At 39.3% G+C, this 20952-nt stretch overlaps 1 protein-coding gene across 1 annotated transcript in view; it reads left to right on the forward strand.

Moving 5' to 3' along the window:
• THSD4 (thrombospondin, type I, domain containing 4) overlaps positions 1 to 20952 on the forward strand; it is a 723953-nt gene that overhangs the window by 318860 nt on the left and 384141 nt on the right. The window lies entirely within an intron of this gene.

Consider the following 20952-nt stretch of genomic DNA (forward strand, 5'->3'; position numbering starts at 1 on the left):
GAGACGGGGTTTCACCGTGTTAGCCAGGATGGTCTTGATCTCCTGACCTCATGATCCGCCCGTCTCGGCCTCCCAAAGTGCTGGGATTACAGGCTTGAGCCGCCGCGCCCAGCCTCATCCATGTTTTATAGTTTTCATTGTAGATCTTTTACTTCTTTGGTTAATTCCTGGGTATTTTATTTGTAGTTATTGTCAATGGGATTAGTTTTTAAATTTATTTTTCAGATTGTTTGCTGTCGGCATATAGAAATATGTATGTTTGCTGTTCCCATATAGAAATGTTACTGTTTTTTGGATGTTGATTTTGTATTTTGCAACTTTACTGAATTTGTTTATCAATTCTAATCACTTTTGGTGGAGTCTTTAGTGTTTTCCAAATATAAGATTATATCATCTGCAAACAAGGGTAATTTGACTTCATCCTTTCCAATTTGGATGGCCTTTATTTCTTTCTCATATCTGATTGTTCTGGCTAGGACTTCCAGTACTACATTGAATAACAGTAGTGAAAGTGAACATCCTTGTCTTGTTCCAGATCTTAGAGGAAAGGCTTTTGGTTTTTCAGTATGAAACTGGCCATGGGTCTGTCATATACGACTTTATTATGTTAAGGCATGTTCCTTCTATACCCAAGTTTTTCAGAGTTTTTATCTTGAAGGGATGTTGAATTTTATCGAATGCTTTTATTAGCATCAATTGAAAGGTCATATGGTTTTTGTTGTTCATTCTGTTGCTATGAGATATCACATTGATTGATTTGCCTATGTTGAACCATCCTTGCATTCCTGGGATGAATCGCACTTGGTTCCGATGAATGATATTTTTATTGTGTTGTTGAATTTAGTTACTAGTTTTTTTCTGAAGGATTTTTGCATCATGCATTTGGAATTATTCCCTGCTCCTCTATTTTTTAGAATAGTTTGAATAGGAGTTGTGTATTTAATCTTATTTAAATGTTTGGTAAAATTCAGCAGTGAAGCCAATGGGTCCCAATCTTCTTTACTGGGAGACTTTTTATTACTGTTGCTATCTCATTACTTGTTATTGGTCTGTTCAAGTATTGGATTTCTTCATGGTTTAATCTTGATAGGTTGTATGTATCTAGGAATATTATTCATTTATTCTACACTTTCCAGTTTATTGACATATAGTTGCTCATAGTAGTCACTATTGATACTTTGAATTTCTGTGGTATCAGTTGTAATGTCTCCTTTTTTAGCTCTGATTTTATTTATTTGAGTCTTCTCTCTCTTTTTCTTAGTCTGAGTAAAGGTTTGTCCATTTTATCTTTTCAAAAACTAACTTTTCATTTTGTTGACCTTTTGCATTGTTTTCTTCATTTCAATTTCATTTATTTCTGCTCTGATCTTTATTATTTCTTTTCTTTTTCTTTTTCTTTTTTTTTTTTTAGACAGAATCTTGCTCTGTTGCTGAGGCTAGAGTGCAGGGGCATGATCACAGCTCACTGCAACCTTGACCTCCAGGCTCAAGCAGTTCTCCCTGCTCAGCCTCCTGGGTAGCTGGAACTACAGGTGCATGCCACCACACCCGACCAATTTTTAAAATTGTTATAGAGATGGGATCTCGCTATGATGCCTAGGCTGGTCTTGAACTCCTAGGCTCAAGCAGTTCTCCTGCCTCAGCCTCCCAAAGTGCTGGGATATAGGCATGAGCACCGTGCCTGGCCTATTATTTATCTTTCACTAATTTGGGGTTTTTTTTCTTGTATTTCTACTCTTTAAGATGCATCAATAGGTTGTTTATTTGAAGTTTTTCTACTTTTTTGATGTAGGTGCTTATAGGTATAAACATCCCTCTTAGTACTGCTTTCAGTGTATCCCATAGATTTTGGTGTGCTGTTTCCATGATCATTTGTTTCAAGAAATTTTTCAATTTTCTTCTTAATTTCTTTATTGACACACTAATCATTCAGGAGCAAATTGTTTAATTTCCATGAGTTTGTATAGTTTCCAAAATTCCTCTTGTTATTATTTTCTGGTTTTATTCCATTGTGGTCAGAGAAGACACTTGATATTATTTCTGTGTTTTTGAATGTTTTAGGACTTGTTTGGTGGCCTAACATATGGTCTATCCTTAAGAATGATGCATGTGCTGAGGAAACAGATGTGTATTCTGTAGCTGTTGGATGAAACGTTCTGTAAATATCTATTAGATCCATTTGGTCTGTAGTATAGATTAAGTTTGATGTTTCTTTGCTGATTTTCTGTCTGGATGATCTGTCCAATGCTGAGAGTGCGGTGTTGAAGTGTCCAGCTATTAATGTATTGGCATCTGTCTCTCTTTTATTAGTTTTAGTACTATTTGCTTTATATATCTGGGTACTCCAGTGTTGGGTGCGTATATATTTACAATTGTTAAATCCTTTTGCTGAATTGATTCCTTTATCATATAATGATGTTCTTTGTGTCTTTTTATAGTTTTTGCATTGAAATCTAGTTTGTCTAAGTATAGCTACTCCTGTTCATTTTTGGTTTCTATTTGCATAGAATATCTTTGCTCATCCCTTTATTTTCAGCCTATGTGTGTCTTTATATGTGAAGTGTGTCTCTTGTAGGAAACAGATGTATGGGTCTTTCTTTTTTTTTAAATCCGTTCAGCTACTCTGTCTTTTGTGAGTTTTGTCCATTTCCATTCAATGTTATTATTGATAATTAATGACTTATTTCTGGCATTTTGTTGTTTACTGATTGTTTTGTAGTCTTCTTTCTTTCCTTCCTTCCTGTCTTCCTTTTAGTGAGTGTGATTTTCTCTGGTAGTATGTTTTAATTGCTTGAGTTTTGCTTTTTGTATATCTGTTTTGTGATTTTGGGTTTGGTTACCATGAGGCTTGCAAATAATGTCTTACAGTTCATTATTTTAAACTGATTATCACTTAACATTGATTGCAATTAACAAAATAACAAGCAAAGAGAAACCAATAAAAATTTTACGCTTTAACTTCATCTCCTTGCTTTTTAACATTTTGTTGTTTCTATTTATGTCTTATTGTACTGTCTATGTCTTGTAGAGTTATTGTTATTATTTTTGATAGGTTCATCTTTTAGTCTTTCTACCCAAGGTAAGAGTGATGGCCAGGTGCAGTGGCTCACACCTGTAATCCCAGCACTTTGGGATCACTTGTGATTAGGAGTTCGAGACCAGCCTGGTCAACATGGTGAAACCCCATCTCTACTAAAAATACAAAAATTACTTGGGTGTGGTGACATGCACCTATAATTCTAGGTTCTCAGGCATGAGAATTGCCTGAGTTCGGGAGGCAGAGGTTGCAGTGAGCTGACATGGTGCCACTGTACTCCAACCTGGGTGATAGTGAGACTCTGTCTCAAAAAAAAAAAAAAAAAAAAAAGGAGTAGTTTACACACCACAATTACAGTGTATAATATTTTGTGTTTTTCTGTGTACTTACTATTACCAGAGAGTTTTGTACCTTCAATTGATTTCTTATTGCTCATTAACATCCTTTTCTTTCTAGTGTCTTTCTACTCCCTTTAGTATTTCTTGTAGGATAGGGCTTGTGTTGATAAAATCCCTTAGCTTTTGTTTGTCTGGGAGAGTCTTTATTTCTCCATCACATTTGAAGGGTATTTTCACCAGATATACTATTCTATGGTAAAAGTGTGGTTCCTTTAGCATTTTAAATATGTGATGCCACTCTCCCCTGGCCTGTAAGATTTCCACTGAAATGTCCGCTGCCAGATGTAATGGCGCTCCATTGTATGTTATTTATTTCTTTTCTCTTGCTGCTTTTAGGAACCTTTCTTTTTCTTTGACCTTTGAGAGTTTGATTATTGAATGTCTTGAGGTAGTGTCATTTGGGTTATATCTACTTGGTCTTTTGTAGCCTTCCTGTACTTGAATATTGATATCTTTCCCTAGGTTTGGGGAGTTCTCTGTTATTATCCCTTTGAACAAACATTCTACCCCATTTCTGTCTCTACTTCCTCTGGAAGGCCAATAACTCTTAGATTTGAACTTTGGAGGCGATTTTCTAGATCTCGTAGGCATGCTTTATTCCTTTTTACTTTTTTTCTTTTGTCTCCTCTTGTGTATTTTCAAATAACTTGTCTTCAAGCTCACTAATTCTTCTTTCTACCTGATCAATTCTGCTGTTAAGAGACTCTGATGTATTCTTCAGTATGTCAGTTGCCTTTCAGCTCCAGAAATTCTGCTTGATTCTTTGTTAAATGTATCTGATAGCATTCTGAATTCCTTCTCTGTGTTGTCCTGAATTTTGTTGAGTTTCCTCAAGACAGCTATTTTGAATTTTCTGACTGAAAGTTTACATATTGCTGTTTTTTCAGGATTGGTCCCTGATGCCTTATTTAGTTCGTTTGGTGAAGTCATGTTTTCCTGGATGGTCTTGATGCTTGTGGATGTTCATTGGGGTCTCGATAGTTCAGAGTTAGGTATTTATTGTAGTCTTCACAGTCTGGGTTTGTTTGTACACAGTCTGGGTTTGTTTGTACTCGTCCTTCTTTGGAAGGCTTTCTGGATATTTGCAGGGACTTGGGTGTTGTGATCTAAGTCTTTGGTCACTGCAGATGTATTTGCATTAGGGGACACCTTAAGCCCACTAATGCTGTGGCTCTTGCAGATTCATAGAGGTACCACCTTGGTGGTCTTGTGTAAGTTCCAGAAGGATTCCCTGGATTACCAGGCGGAGACTGTTGTCTCCCCTTACTTTCTCCTACAAGAATGTAGCTTCTCTCTGTAATAAGCTGCTTGGAACCAGGGAAGGGGTGACATAAGCACCCCTGTGGCCACCACCACTGGGACTGTGCTGGGTCAGACCTGAAGGCAGCACAGCACTGGGTCTTGCCCAAGGCCTACCATAACCACTACCTGGCTACTGCTTATGTTCTCTCAAGGCCTAGGGCCTACAATCAGTAGGTGGCAAAGCCAGCCAGGCTTGTATCCTTCCCTTTAGGGTGGCAAGTTCCTTCCAGCCCTGGGCTAGTTCAGAAATACCATTCAGGAGCCAGGGCCTGGGGTCAGAAACCTAGGAATCAATTGGTGCTCTATTCTACTGCAGCTTAGCTGGCACCCAAGACAGAAGCCAAAGTTCTTCCCACTCTTCCTTCCCCTTTCTACAAGCAGAGGAGTCTCTCCCTGTGGCCACCACCTCCACAGGCCCACGGAGAGCAATGCCAGGCTCTTGCTGATGTTCACTCAAGGTCTTTAGAGCAGTTGGCTCCCCTCTGGCCCCGGGCAGATGCAGAAATCCTGCCCAAGTCCCAAAGCCTGAAATTAGGGACTCCAAAAGCCCCCTTGGTGCTATACTCCACTGTGGCCAAACTGGTATTTAAGCTGCAAGACAAAGTCCCCTTTACTCTTTCCTCTGCTTTTCTCAAGCAGAAGGAGTTTCTCTCCATAGCCACCACAGCTGGGAATGCCCTCAGTCACAGCTGAAGCTAGCAGATCTCAGAGTCTTACCCAAGGCCCACGATGTGTACTACCTGGTTGCTGCTGCTGATTATTCAGGGCCCAAAGGCTCTTTAGTCAGCAGGTGATAAATCCTGCCAGGACTGGGTCCTTCCCTTAAAGGCAGCAGGTTCTCTTCTGGCCCAGGGTATGTCTAGAAATGTCTTCTGGGAACTATGGCCTGTAATGGGGGCCTCAGGACTTACATGCTGCCGTATCCTATGGTGGATGAGCTGGTATCTAAGTTGTAAGACAAAGACCTCTTTCCTCTTCCCTCTCCTTTCCTCAAGTGGAAGGAAGCAGTTTCTGCCATAGAGGCAAGCTGCACTGCCTGGGGTTGGAGGAGGGGTAGCGTAAACACTCCTTTGACCACCCTGGCTGGTGTCTCACTGGGTTTTATGCCCCCCAAGTCCACTAGCTCCAAGCCCAACATAGCACCAGAACATTCCCAGTGATTACATGGCTTGTGGCCTAGACTGCCTTTCAGGTATATTTAGGACCCCAGAGTACATTAGCCCACCGTGGCAAGCCTTGCCATAACTCACGTTCTAACCACTAGGATGAACGAGTGCCCTTTGAACTAGGCCTAGTCTCAGTGCTCCCTCCATGGCAACAGCTGGGTTCTGCCTGGTGTTGCTTTCCACTGCGATAGGGCAGCACTGAGCTCCAATGCAAAGGTGGGACAGTGATGTGGGAATCACGGTGCTCTCCCTCCTAAAAATGGACAGACTCTCTGCGCCCTGTGGCTGCTGCTGGGGAATGGGAGAGGATTGGTGTCAGTGATTCAAGACTGTCTTTCCTACCCTCTTCAGTGTCCCTTTCAGTGATCCTAAGTTAAAACCAGGTTATGTGATCACTCACCTGATTTTGGCTCATATGAAGGTGCTTTTTTGTATAAATAGTCATTAAATTTGGTGTTCCTGTGTGGAAGATGATGATGAAGGCTGCTATTCCGCCATCTTGCTCTGCCTTTCCTCTGCACTTTAGACTCGAGAGTTGGAATAAGGGCAAGAGGAATGTGGATGTCCTAGGCCTACCTTGGTGAGGGTCAGGGAACAGAGAAAATTGGGGTTGATATCTAGTCCCTTGGTGTGGGGTGATACTCCATTTTTTTACAGGGACTGGAAGGAGTCTAAATGTCGGCTTTGGGCTAATTACTGCATATCGAAAGGCCTCGAAGGGAAAGGGCAAGTAGAGCTCTCATTCTGTCATTTCCAAAAACAAGAGGATGTATTGGAAGCCCGCAGAAGTTCTCCCTCCCTCACCCCAATCCCTTTTGCCAGACATCAAAAATGAGTATCTGGCCAGCCTTCAGAGAGGTCTCAGAGACACTCCAGCCCTCCCCAGTCATTACTGTCATTTACACAAGCGAAATATCACTTAGGTCTAATTAACAGAGAGCACAATTATAATTTCTATTATTAAACATCACATTAACCACGCTATGATTTAGTTTTACTTGATCTCAGCTTTAAACTCTGTTTTTAAATGTTCCAAAATTTTATAGTTTGGGGGTGTAGGTATTATTTTTGCTCACAACTTAATAAAAATAGATGAAACTTTGCCTTGAAGCTCTAGCAGGCATTTGAAAGAACAGGGTCATGGGGGTAAGGCACTAGGAAAAAATAAACCAAAACTTTAGCTCCCTGGAGACCAACCTTTCAGAAATCTCAGGCTTCCAGACTTTAATGATCCTGAGTCAGAATGACCCCAAGGCCTACTCCCATCCCCCCTAAAGAAGTGTTTGGTAGTGAAGGAACAGAACTTGAGTAGGTGCCTTGCAAAAAAATAGCTGCTTTGAAATCACAGGGGAGGAAGGTGTTGAAGCTGATGCAAGCCAGCAAGGAGCCATTTCTGAGTTTACCATGTGCTGCAACCTGGGTGGTGTCCTTTACACAAAAATGATTTTGTTCATTCATTTATCTTTACAATGATCCAATCAAAGAGGTATTGTTAATCCCCATTTTGCAGAGGACTATCGTGAAGATGAAGTGAACTGTACACACTAAATGCTACATAGGGGGTTATTATTAATATTGGCTTTTTAGGCTGCATTGTTAATCAGAATAGAAAGAGCTGTTTATATGTGTTGGAAAAAAATTGTTTTTAAGTCTTTTCCCTCTTCTAAGTTTATTTTTCTCATCTCCTTTTTCCAAATGACCATCTTTTCAAAACACAAATCAAGATGAACCTCTCTTTTGACTAAATTCCACCTGCGGCTCCACAGTGCCTATGGAATAAAGTCCCAACCCTTCATCGTCTGCCTCCTGCCAGGCCTCCTGGCAGCCAGATGGGGACATGTCAGTCCTTAACCCTGCAGGCCTGCTGGTTGGTGCTTTCATGGGAATGCATGTGCTGTCCCGTCAGCCTGGAGTGCCTTGCTGTGGCCAGTCTTGCTTTAGCAAAAAGCCTACCATTTGAATGGTTGTTTGACATAAATGTGTAAATGAAAGAAGGCACTTGGTACTCAGTATGTTGAATTTCAGCAAATGAAGTTAACCTTGAATTCATCACAGAGTTTTCTCATTTGGGGCCTGGGATAGGCAAGTTGAGTACAGATAAAACAAGGAGATGAAGCTCCCTTGGCCAGATACCCAGAACGCAAGGCCTTGAAGGTGGGGGAGAATTCTTGGCACCCTCCCAAGCCTCTGTCAGCCTCATCTTGTTTTTTGGTTGCTTACTCTGAATTTCTCAAGCCCTTGCAGAGCTGATGGCAGAGGAACCTAAGAAAGTGTGAGTGCATGCTCCCATGGTGCCTTCTGGTGAAGGGAAAGAAGCCGCCTTCTGGCTCCCGAACTCCTCCCTTATATCAGGCACATCCTCTGGTCAGTCATCACCTCCACTGCAGGGCGTTTCCTACGGCTCCGCCATCCACTCACACTCAGTGTGGGCTTTGACACCTCCTCCCCCTGCTGGGACACCACTTGGCTTCCATCAGGACACGTTGGCAGAGAGTTTCATATTTATTCAATAAATTAAAGCAAGGTAACTGTTTCCAAATGTTGAGAGATAAGCTGTGAACCAATGTGTTGCCCTGACTGGGAAGGATGACATAATGAATGTGTGTATGAGTAAGTATATCCGTGTGTGTGTGTGTGTGCGCACGCGTGCAGGTGTTGAATGTCCATTTCCCTCCTTTATATATATACTATTGTGCTCTGCTGAACCACACAAGCAGACCCTGCTCATTTTTTGACCCTTTTGCCCTACATTGCTTTTTTACTGGCTTCACTTTGCGGGCTTTCCTTAGAGTTTATATTGTTAGTCCAGTGAAACCAAGAGAATAACTGGATTGGGTAAATTGTTCTTCTCTTTTCCAAGATATTTGCATGATTCACCCTTGAAAGAGGGTGGATAGCTTCTAATTTGCCTGAATTCCAAGTTAATGTGACTCTGTGGACTTTCTGTCTTACACCCACCCCAAGCAACCTCTAATCTAATTTAAAGTACTTTCTGCTTGTGACTATTAAAAAGTTTATCATATTATATTATAGTTATTTTGACATGTGTCTTAGCTCCTAATGGAGAGAGATTGAGTATTATATGTATTTATATCCTCAGTGCTTAACAGATTAAAATTATTCAATAAATGTTTTTTAAATATATACAAGAATGGAACAAAAGAACAAGTTAGAAATTTGTTGTGAAACCTCCTTTCCTGAAAATAATCATGAATAGGATTAACTAAGAAGTAAACTTTTGGGGCACTTGATCTATTCTTAGGACCTCTTGAAACCTTAAACTGAAACCAAATATAAAACTGATGAAATTTGCTTTGTTATATGTAGTTTAGAAAAATTATCTAGTGTTTTGCTTATTTTAATCACTAGAACAACTACCCAACATAAAAACCCTGTTTAGATTTCTTAATCGATATATATTAAATAATCAACCTAAATTATACACATAATAATGAATTAATACAACAAATAATCATAACTGCTCACTGCCATACATTGGGCAAGGCATTGGGATTAAATAGTGGAAAAGATTAACACAGTTTCTACTCAAGTTGAGCTTAAAACCTAGTGGGAAAAGTAATACAAAGTCAGTTAATAAGTAAAAGAATTGATGAATGCTATGAAGCATTCAAATGCATTCAACAAATATGATGATGAATGCTGTTGATGAATGCTGTGAAGTTGGATGAATGCTGTGACGTTAACAGGGTAGTGAAAAAATGGTGGGGGGCACACATTAAATGGAGTGTTAGGTGAAGGTCTCCAGGGAGGCCAGGAGTCCAGAAAACAGGTGAAGGCAATGTTACTGGCCTCCCAGATCTTAGAGATTGGAGAAAGTGTATGCCAAGCCTCTAGCCCAGGACCCAGCACATATGAGATACTCAGGGTAGAAGTTGAGATGACCATTTTGTGCTTGCACCTTGCTCTTTACCCCTGAGTTAATCTGGTCTACCTCTGGTAGTGCCATTCTTAGTTCCTCCAAGGTATGCACACTTCTTTCTGAACATATGCTGGCTTTAGCAATGGGAAACCCTCCATTAAGTCATTCTCCAGGCCCAAAATACTCTCCTGGAAATTGGATAATATAATGGGTCAAGAAGAGGCTTTGGTCAACCAGGATGTTCAACATTAAAACAGATAAAAGAGAGGTTGTTCAGGTAAAACTGGGTTGGGATGTCCAGAGCATCCAACCTGGTCCTCTTACCCAAGTGACAGAAGAGTGGTTAGGATCCCCTCCCCTAGCTTTATAAAGGAATGGGTAGCATTCTCCCAAAGGGAACTTCAAGTGTTCAGTCTAAATTGGCAAGGATGGTGACTGACATTTGTAACTGAGAAAAGAGGGGAAACTTCAGCAGAGAAAAGTCCTCTGGGCCAGACAGTCCACTTCTACCCCAATACCTGACCCTAAGCCAAGCACAGTCTAGAAGCACTGTCTGAGTAGGATCTGTTATGGTATATATACAGACCTATGCAATGCTCACTGTATGCAAAGTCACTTCTATGGTACTGTTCCATAAGGCACATAATAAAACTTTAGAAAACTGTGCTGCACGGGGAAACTCCATGCAGTCTCTGTTCATACTAATAGGGCCAAGGAAGCAGTAGCCCCCTTTCCTTTTGGCCCCTGTGTACATCCTTGGAGAATCAGCTCATATTATTATTCACCAGTTATACTGACATAGGCTCAGACTTTTTAATTATTATTACGATTTTTTAACATAGGCTGCTTAGCCTAATGATGACTCAAGTAGGACCTGGACATCTGAGTGAAGATGTGAAGGTAACATTCATCACCTGAACACCGTATTTGGACATCTCATTTAAATTCCTGGCAAAATTCAGGTCAAATCAAGTAGTGAGAAGTACCACTAATGTAATAGAAGAGCCTTAGAAAAATATGTTAAAATGGGTTTTTGAGGACAAAAGTGTCAGATGAAAACACCTGGATGATTTGTTTCCTATATTTAATAGATACTACATTTATATGACTCAAACATCAAAACTACTCAGTTCCCCAGGGCTCCAACAGGAAATGGCCAGTGGTTGATAATTTCTTTTTTAATGCAGATATTTTTCTGCATCTACAAGCCAATTCGTATTATCTTCCCCCTCTTTTTGACACATACAGGAGCGTATTACGGACATTGCTCTTTCCCTTGCTTGTCTTCCTTAGCATACCTCAGAGAGCTTTCTGCTTCAATATCTAAAGAACATCCTCATTCATTTTACATTTGCATAGTATTGCACAGTAGGAACAACCATAATTAATTTAACTGTGATGCACATGTTGGTTGTTTCCAGTCTTTTACCATTACCAGTCATGCTGCCGTAGGGACCAAGCTTCCCACTTCCTCCTCTGAAGGTTCACTGACAAAAGGCAGATTAAAAGGAGAAAAGGCATACGACATTGTAAAATGCATGGCACAGGATAATCAGAGGAGAATCTGACTACCCAGTAGCTAAATGGGATACAGATGTTTATATACCCTTCTCCATAGAGGAAAGAGATGGGGAATATGTGGCAATTTGAGGATAGTAAACGATTGTTAGGGGGAAATTAATGGACTTGGAAAATACCCAGTGACCTGGGACGAAGTCTCTTGGGCCCACAGAACAGACAGTGGGTGGTAAATGATTCTCTCTGAAATACTGAATAGGACCAGAACAGATGACAAATGGTTTGTGACAAAAGTCTGTCCGGGTGTATTGACAGACTTGAATCTTTCTTCCTCAATATGAGGTAAGTTAATGAAAACTAAGGGAAGGGCCAGAGGTAATTCTTTTCTTTGGTAGGTCTTGACTTCAGGCAAATAAGAGAGCTTCAGAGAACAGCTTCATCCTGTGCTTTGGGAGAGACAGAGGGTTGAGAAACAGGAGCAGGCAGAAGATCAGCGAGACCGTCAGGTTGCTTCTTTAGCACATCAAAGTGCCCCATTTTGGGATATTCGTTTCTGAGCTCAGACTTTCCTGGACGTTTCACATGTTAAAAGATAAGCTAGTGACTGTGGAGAGGAAAATAGAGTTAGTAGCTGAATGGTAAAGGATCACATTAAACCAGCCTCTCATTCCTGAGAATAGGCCAATCCAATTAAACAGTAGTTTCTCATTTTAAGAGATGGCATTGTAGATGGGCTCTCAAAGTTAGACCTCTATACATGACACAGGCAAGCAGATATTTAATAAGAGACATTTTTTATGGAAACAGATGAAAAACAAATGTAAATGTCTGTGGTGGTCTATAAACTAGTTTCTTTTAGAGTCATGGGGGCAGTCAGCTGAGACGGCCAGTGGCAATGTGATAGATTTTCCTGGATTTTAGTTTGTGTGTAAGTTTGTTCAAATAAAGCTGTTGTGATTTTTTTCTTCAAAGCCAAGTTTACTAGCTTCAGCTTGTAGGGTCTTTGGAAAAAAGAAATTTTAATTTTAGTGATTCCAAGTCAGAAGTTTTCCTAGAAAAACTCAAAAACAATGAACAGGGCTAGAATCTAATAACATATGCACCGTAGTTTTCTTCTGAAATGTAACTTTTCTTTCTTCAGCCTTTCATTTCTACTAAAGATACTCAAAATGATACTAATTTGTTTGTAAAATTTATTAACTTGGCCTGATTATTTGCATAAAGTACAATTAGAATAATGATTTATTATATAGGCTCTTTTCAAGTTGACTTTGCTAAACATTTTTATAAGGAATCTCAGATTAAACTTTTAAAAGTCTCTCAAGGCTACAAGCCAAATCAAAGATTTGACTTGCCCTCAGACTACGTCTGTAATAACTACACAAATTGAGTGAATTTCTCTCTTCTTGAGCCTGGCCAACATGGTGAGATGTCATCTCTACTAAAAATACTAAAATTAGCTGGACATGGTGGTGCATACCTGTAATCCCAGCTACTCGGGAGGCTGAGGCACAAGAATCACTTGAACCCTGGAGGTTGAGGTTGCAGTGAGCCGAGATCACACCTCTGCACTCCAGCGTGGGTGGCAGAGCAGGACTCTGTCTCAAGAAAAAAAAAAAACAAAAACAGAAAGTTACATTATTTACCTACCACGAGGCAGCCGTAAAAATTGTGTATGTAAGGTGTTAGGCCAGTTTTTCCCAGGGCTTCTATTGGCTTCATAATGTCAGCCTCAGTTCTGTAAAGCTGTCTGGTCATAGATGAAAATATGACATTCCAATCAAGGCCTTGGTAAAATAACCAGTGTCTCCATTTGTATTCTGTTACAAGAAGAACAGATTCTTATTGAACTTATGCAAATAACTACATTGCCATAACATAAGAATATCCATGAATTTCAATATTTTGGAGGGATAAGGTAGAGAGAAAGGCAAATGTTTCAATTTTGTTCACAAAACTATTCCCAATTGCTGTAAAGTTTAAGAGGAATAAAAGGAAGCTCTTTAACTTTGGAAAACAAAACAAAAAGAATCAGTAATGTTCAAACAAAAAGCCATAAAATATCATAATCCTTAATCAGTTGACGCCCATGTAATTCTTTCTTATCTGCTTGTTGAGTTCACAGTTTTATGACTCCAACTTTTTCCACTGGAATTATTAAAATTTTTATCCAGTCCAACTGGATAATCTCAAAGTCATTAGCAGAGGTCTGACTTTCAGGGTAGCTCTCAGAAGCTTTTTATTTTTTTCGTGAACCTTCTTGAAGACAGAACACTTTAGGATTGTTGTTGCTTGCAAATATCTTTCAGGAGAAGCATCAGAGTAAAACAGTTTACTGTGGACAACAAGACTTAAAATGGCCATGGTTAAAAATCTTATGAGAGTTCATAATAATGATGCAGTCGACCAGGTGTTCTGTGAAAGATCCGTACGTTAAAAAGCAGTTCTCAAATGCCAAATGAACCAAGAAACCAAAGAATGAGGCAGATAAATCCAGTCTGTTGATATATGATGATTTATTAGGGGAACTTACAGACAGAAGCGTGGTCTTGGGTGACTGCAAGACAGGTCGATATCTGCACTGTTACTCCCCAGACCCAAGGCTTATATACCATAGGGGAAAGGTATACATGCTTCAGCAAGACAATTAAAGGCAACCCTCCAGAACAGGCAAGAATGTTATATGTGTCATAGCCTATAATTTATGTGATAACATCAAGGTTGCTTTGATCTAAAATCGGGATTCGTAGTGAGCACATATTCTTACACTAAGGACAATAAATTAAGAAAAAATCAGGAGGCATTCACAGAAATGGGGTCATTCAGAAGTCAATGGTGGATTAACATCCAAGGTGGAGTCGTTTTGTCTCTGCACAAAGAAATCTGGTTATTTTTGTGGCATACGAGATTTAACATTACAATTATGACTGGTAACATAAACCAAGACATATCAGATTTCTAGGAATCGCATACTATTTTGGAACACATATTAATTACACATTTATACAAATATAACTCAAGGAAAACTAAACACCGTTTTGTATTTGACAATGCTTCCCGTGTGATTTTAACACACCAAATAAGCCTAATATGTCTCTCTGGACCTTCCAAAGGCCCTTCTGGAATGTTCGAAAGTTAGTTCAAGGTTAAAAAGATTTAATTTAGAATTTGAAATTTGATTTTGAAGTCTTTTAAAAGTAAAGGTTCAAAAGACTTGATGAAGAGTAGAATCACAGGTCACTGTGAAACAATCATTCATTTAACCAAAGTGATAATTCAGAGATTTCAAAAAGCTAAAACCTTTACTCTTTGATAGAGGAGACTCAGTTTTCCAAATCATCAAAAGACACAGTAAAAACAGCATGAAGCATATATAGTCAGACTGTTACTTTCCCTCCCTTCTTTTTGTGTTTTTTTTTTTTGCAGTTTACTCAAAAAGTGAACAAAATCTTTTTTTGTCAATATTTGTAAATCTTGTTTGCAAGAGACAACCAAAATTTATTTTTGCATCAGTATCAATGCTAAAGTTAATTTTAATGAAATCTTATAAATAAACCTATCCTGTATAGTCAGCTTTGACCACACATGATACAATTTTTATAAACTTTCATAACCTCTTTAAAATTTTATTTTATTCTTTTTCAACTTTTTATATTCATTCAGTTTTTATCTATACCATCTTTTTATTTCTTTATTTGGGAACAACTTTTAAATAACCTCTAAAGTAGACAAAATTACCTTTTTAAACAAAAACCACATCCTTATGCCTTTTTAATAATCTTCCTCACCAAAAACGTATCCTACCCTTCCTGTACGTGTTATATACAGAATTTTTTCCTTTATCTCTAGTAGTTTTGATTACATGTTGTAATTATACTTTTAACTCTTAGTAACCTTAATTTTCAGTGAAAAACCTGAGAAGTAAGCAACTTAATTGCTGTGTACATTTTATGAATATATATTTTATAATTTTTAGAAGCAGCCTTTTCCATAGAACAATTTTTTAATGTGGAAGATGGCATATTTACTAATAAGTTTATTCTTTCTTTTCTGAAATAAAAAACCAAAAGTATGTAAGCTTAAACTTATGTTTAATAATTAATATTTTAGTATTTTAATTTATTTCGATGTGACACAAACATTTCATGCTAATCTATTATTTATCATAACATGGGTTTAAGATTTTAAATTACTGAAAAGATTTTTTTGAACTGACACATTTGTCTATAAATATTTATCCCATTCATATTTACCTAATTTACTTGTTCTTAACAATTACATTTTAATTGCTTATGGGGAACAAAATTAGCCATTTAAGTTAACTTTTCTTTTTTTTTTTTTTTTTTGCAAAAGCAAAACCAGTCTATCCTTATACTAGCCAGTGTCATATTGACTAAGGCCTCTGAGATACAGGACATAGATACTCTCCCCAGTGTGTCCCCTCAGTCATCCTGGGTCCCAAGTACCCAGTGGGCACACAGGTGGCTATGAAGGGCAGGACCTGTCTGGGTTCTGGATTCACATACTAGGTACAGAGCCCAGGACAAAGGAAAAAGCTGTGAAGATGATGCCAGGAGGATCCCACCCTTCCCAACACGGCCAATAGACAGAGTTGGGCCAGGGAGGACAGGGCCGTGTTAGGCTTAGCCCTGCCATGTAGCTGATGGTGCAGGTGCTGCACATGCACATATGTCGCCAGGCCTCACCATGACCACCTTTCTACACCTCAGAATTCAGAGGCTCAAAACCAAAGGCATAAGCTCACAGCAAGATGTATACAGGGCTTTGGGGGACCCCATTAGCCAGCCCTTAGAGCTTTAGCTCACAGACAAAACAAGCATCACAAATTATTACAAAAGCAGTAGTTTTATTACACTAAAACATCGAGCAGAGATAGCATAAATTTGTCTGACAGACCTAGGCAAAATGTCCAAATTAAATTCTGAAGCCATTGTTATGTTATTTTACCAACAATTTTAAAGCTAGCTTTATTTACTGAAGGCTTATTAACGTCAACCTGAACCTGAAAAGCATTTGGGCTTATTTACTTGAATTATGAGTATTTACGTATTTCTAAATTGGTACCATGTAAACAACATACAAACACATGTACACATATATGCATATATGCAAGCATAGCATATAACACACATTATGTACACAGAGGCCAAAGAGATCAAGAAGACCAGTGCAAAAGAGCAGAGCTTTAGACCTGAGAGGAACCTGCCCACGATTGTTGGAGTATTATGAGGAAGACAGGGAATCCCAAAACAAAAAGAGGTCAGTGATCCCTTTTTTTTTTTTTTTGTATTTCTCCAGGGGTGTAAGGGTTGGTAGAAGTCTGCTCTAGATCTCTTCACGTAGTATTGAAGATGGCAAAAGGAAGGCAGGGGCAGAAGTAAATGGAGGAATGAGTTGTAGAGGAGCTAGTTTAGTGGGGAGGGATGAAGTTTTCCAAAAGGCCAGTGAAGTTTTAATTACCATGGGTTTGAGAAAAGGAAATCTAGTTGACTAAAATGTTCTTGTGGGAGAAACAACATCCAAAAGAGAACAGAGAAGCTTAGAAAAAATACAGTCTGAATGTCAGCTTTTAATGAAGCTGACTTCTAACCATAGACCTCTCTCTTGGAAACAATCCTTTATAATTTCTTATTATTAGATTTCAGTGGGGACAAACAGCACATATTCTGGGTTTTTAATTTTTAAAAAAACTAAAGGCATCTATCAGGTGATTCTGAATGCAAATCAATAAGCCTTTTACGACTTAACCAAGAATGTATGACTCATCTCTAAAGAGGTACAAAGAAGCAGTCCTCCCGAGACCCGACCCGGAGCCACCCGCGAAGACAGCGAGAAGAAAAAAGAAACTTAAAGATTGGCAGCACAACAGTAGCTATTCATGGCAGGGAAAAGGATCAATCACAAATGTGTACTCCAAAAAGTCAAGAGTCAAACAAATATAAATTCAAAACAAATAATTAAAACTAATCCTTATAAATGTTTCACTTTTTTTCCTCCTTAGTTAAAGGATTTATATCTCCAAGGGACTGGTTCCCTGACTGGGAATCCAACCCCAAAAAGAGGAGAGAAAGTTCAGAATCCTAGTCACTAAACTACAGGCCGGAGGGTATTTTTTGCAAATTCTTCAAAGGCTCCAAAGCAGATGGTTGACATGTATAAAGGATTTTAACGTTGTTTTAAATCTGATTTCTGCCTTCTAAAAATCTTGCCAAGGGAGTTTTTAGGCTATCTTTCTTTTGTGTCTTTTCATAGGTACCAATAAGATAGCTGTTTAAGACTATAGCTCTCTAAAGAGTAGTCTTTTGAATTTAGAGAATTTATTTATCTCATAAGTGACTCAAGCCAAAAAGGCTTTTTTCGTGGAAAGTCCCTGAGGTAATTACTTTCCGGGTTTAGAATACAACAGGCAAAATTGGCATTTTTTTAAATGCGTGCAAAAGATGCAGGCTTCGTGATCCTCCCCAAAATTTACTCCCAGAAATAAGCTAAAATAGCAGATCTCTGTTGCCACAGGCAGTTAAGGATGGTGTAGCTGGTCTCCCCATGAGCACATGGACATGTGGGCACATGGGGGTGCCTCCAGTCACAGACCTGTCAACCTGTGATGCCTGTGACACAGGGCAGGCACTTCAGGGATTAGACTTTCCCAGCACTAACCAGGCACAAAGATGGAGGCAACAGAAGCCCTTCATGGATAGAACTCCTTTTAAGACAGACTCTGCTGCGAGCTTGGCACATTTGGGAAAACAAAGAGAGTGCTGCTTAAAATTTTACATGGCTCAGGGTTCCCAGTGCTTTTAGGCTAGCCACTGGACATGACCTGAAAATCACACCCCCAGAAGCAGAGACCAAGGGAGAATGCTCCCTCTTGGTTACAAGTCAACTCTGAAGGGCATAAAACAAGACGAAAGGAGACCCTCATCCGATTTTCATTTCAGGGACCCACAGCACAGTTTGTCTTAAATAGATGCTGGTCTGATGAGAACCATAAAACTCACCAGTCTGTGGGGATCAGCTCAGACAATGGGCTTATAGGGGTTTGAGGCCTATGTTCTGTCCTACTTCTACACTGTGATACCCTTATTTATGACAAAACAACACAGGAAGACAAAGACAAAGGAAAAATCAAAGACTATTTCTGGAAAGAGAAGGATTAGATAATATGAATATTCATAATAAAAATACACCAGAGCTGCTATCCCCAATGCTAGTCAAACAAATGCTTTTCTCCCATTAATCTTAAATTTGGAAAGGAAAATGAGACAAACAGTTATTTTTACCATCTACTCAACCAGATTTCACAAAGAATGACCAAGAGTGACTGATAAGAATTTCTCCCCTTTTGCTAGCATATCCGGTCTGGGGTTCCCTTGAATCTGGCTTCCAGAAGAGCAGAGTGGTTTTGGTTATCCTGTTCACAGCACCCAATCTGTAGGGACCAAGGGAAAGCTTCCCCCTTTACTTTCGGGAGATTTGTGAATATCAACAAAAGATAGATTAATAGGAAAAAATATACAAAATTTATTATAACATGCATAGCACAGGGGAATTGCAGGAGAATGAATGCCCAGCAACCCAGTGGAGTACAGATGTTTAGACCCCCTTTTTCATAAGGCAATTGGAGATGAGGGAAATGTGGCAATTTGAGGGATAGTAACATTTTTACGGGGAAATGAATGGACTTGGAGAACACGCAGTGACCTGGGACAAAGTCTGTTGGACCCACAGAGCAGACAGTGACTGGTAAATGATTCTTTCTGAAATACTGAATGGGACTATGTTCATTTGTTTTTGCACTGCTATAAAGGAGACACCTCAGGCTGAGTAATTTATAAAGAAAAGAGGTTTATTTGGCTTATGGTTCTTCAGGCTGTACAGGAAGCATGGTGTTGGCATCTGCTCAGCTTCTGGTCAGGCCTCAAGAAGCTTACAATCATGGTGGAAGGTGAAGTGGGAGCAGGCACATCACATGGCAAGAGCAGCAGCAAGAGAGAAAAGGGGGAGACTCGTAAGCAATCAGATCTCACATGAACTGAGAACTCATCACCAGGGGAATGGTGCTAAGCCATTCATGAGGGATCCACTCCCGTGATCCAAACACTTTCCACCAGGCTCCACCTCCAACACTGGGGATCACGTTTCCAAATGCGATTTGGAGGGGACGCACATCCAAACCATATCAGGCACCAAAATAGAAGATGATGGTTTGTGACAGAAGTCTGCACCAAAATAGAAGACGATGGTTTGTGACAGCTTGAGTCTTTCTTCCTGCGATATGAGTTAATGAAAACTCAAGGAAAGGACCAGATGTAATTGTTTTCTTCTTTGGCAGGTGTGGACTTTAGAAAGATAAGGGAACTACAGAGAACAGCTTTGGGAGAGACAGAACATTGAGAGGCTAAAGGGAGGTGGAGGTAGGGTAAGGTCAGAGAGACCTTGAGGTGCTCACTTCAGTCCAGTGTGTTAAAGTGCTACATTTTGGGGTATTGGTTTCCGAGCCCCAGCACTGCAATTAATATACTGGTACCTTGGTACCTTTACATGTTTGCAATAACTGTTGGATATATTCTTAAAAGGGAGTCAAGAATTCATATGTATTTGTGATTTTGATAGCTAGTAGGTGGCAAATTGCCCTCCAAAGTGGTTGAAACAACTAACACATCCACCAGCAATGTATGAGAGTGGTTCGCTCTCCACTTTTTGGCGATTTGCCAGTCTGATAAGGGGAAAGTGGCATCTCCTATAGTATCATCAGTTTTCATTTGCATTTATCTAATTTTGAGTGAGCTCAAGCATCTTTTCACATGCTTAAGAACTGAACCTTCAGGGACTGGGCTAGGATGAAGTGAGTGCAGTGCCTTGGATGCAGAATTTAAGGAGGCATTTACTAAGCTCTCTGGGTCTGCTTCACTTACGTACCCGTAGCACCTCCCCTACCCACCCTGGTCCCAGCCCTGCGCAGTGCCCTCCTTGCCCAGGAACCACTTACATTCCTTTTGTGTGATTTGTCTTTTAATAATCTTTGCACATTTTTCTGTTGGGTTGCTGATCTTTTTCTTAACTTGTAGAAACTTTTTATGCATTAAAGTGATTATGGTGTAAATTGCAGGGTTTTTTTTTTTTCTTATGCCTTTGCTTATGGGATTTTGTTTATTTTTGCCATGCAGAAGTTTCAAATTTTTTAAATGGCAAACTTAGTAATTTTCTCTTTTGTGATTCTGGATTTTATGTCATAGAAAGACCTACAGGTTGAAGTTATTAAGAAATCATCCTATTTTCTTTCAGCAATTTATGGTTCCGTGTTTTTACATTTTTACATTAATTCATTTGGAATTTATCCTAGTGTATCATGTGAGGTATGGATTCAATTTTACTTTTTTTCAGATAGCTAGCCAATTATGGATAATTACCCAATTACCTTTACCATAATTGAATAGTTCACCTTGTCCCCACTATTTTGAGGCTCCCTCTTTATTCCTTGTGTATATTTTTGGCTTTGTATTCAATTCTATTAATCTCTGTCTTTTCATATACAAATATTAGAACATACATTTCAAAAGAGAAGCAGAACACACAGGTGTTTGAAGTGATGAAAGGTAAGTTTGCTTTGCTCGGGGCTAGTGCATTCAT

Source organism: Mandrillus leucophaeus, unplaced genomic scaffold, assembly GCF_000951045.1.
Source record: "Mandrillus leucophaeus isolate KB7577 unplaced genomic scaffold, Mleu.le_1.0 Scaffold197, whole genome shotgun sequence".
In the NCBI taxonomy this organism is placed as follows: domain Eukaryota; kingdom Metazoa; phylum Chordata; class Mammalia; order Primates; family Cercopithecidae; genus Mandrillus; species Mandrillus leucophaeus.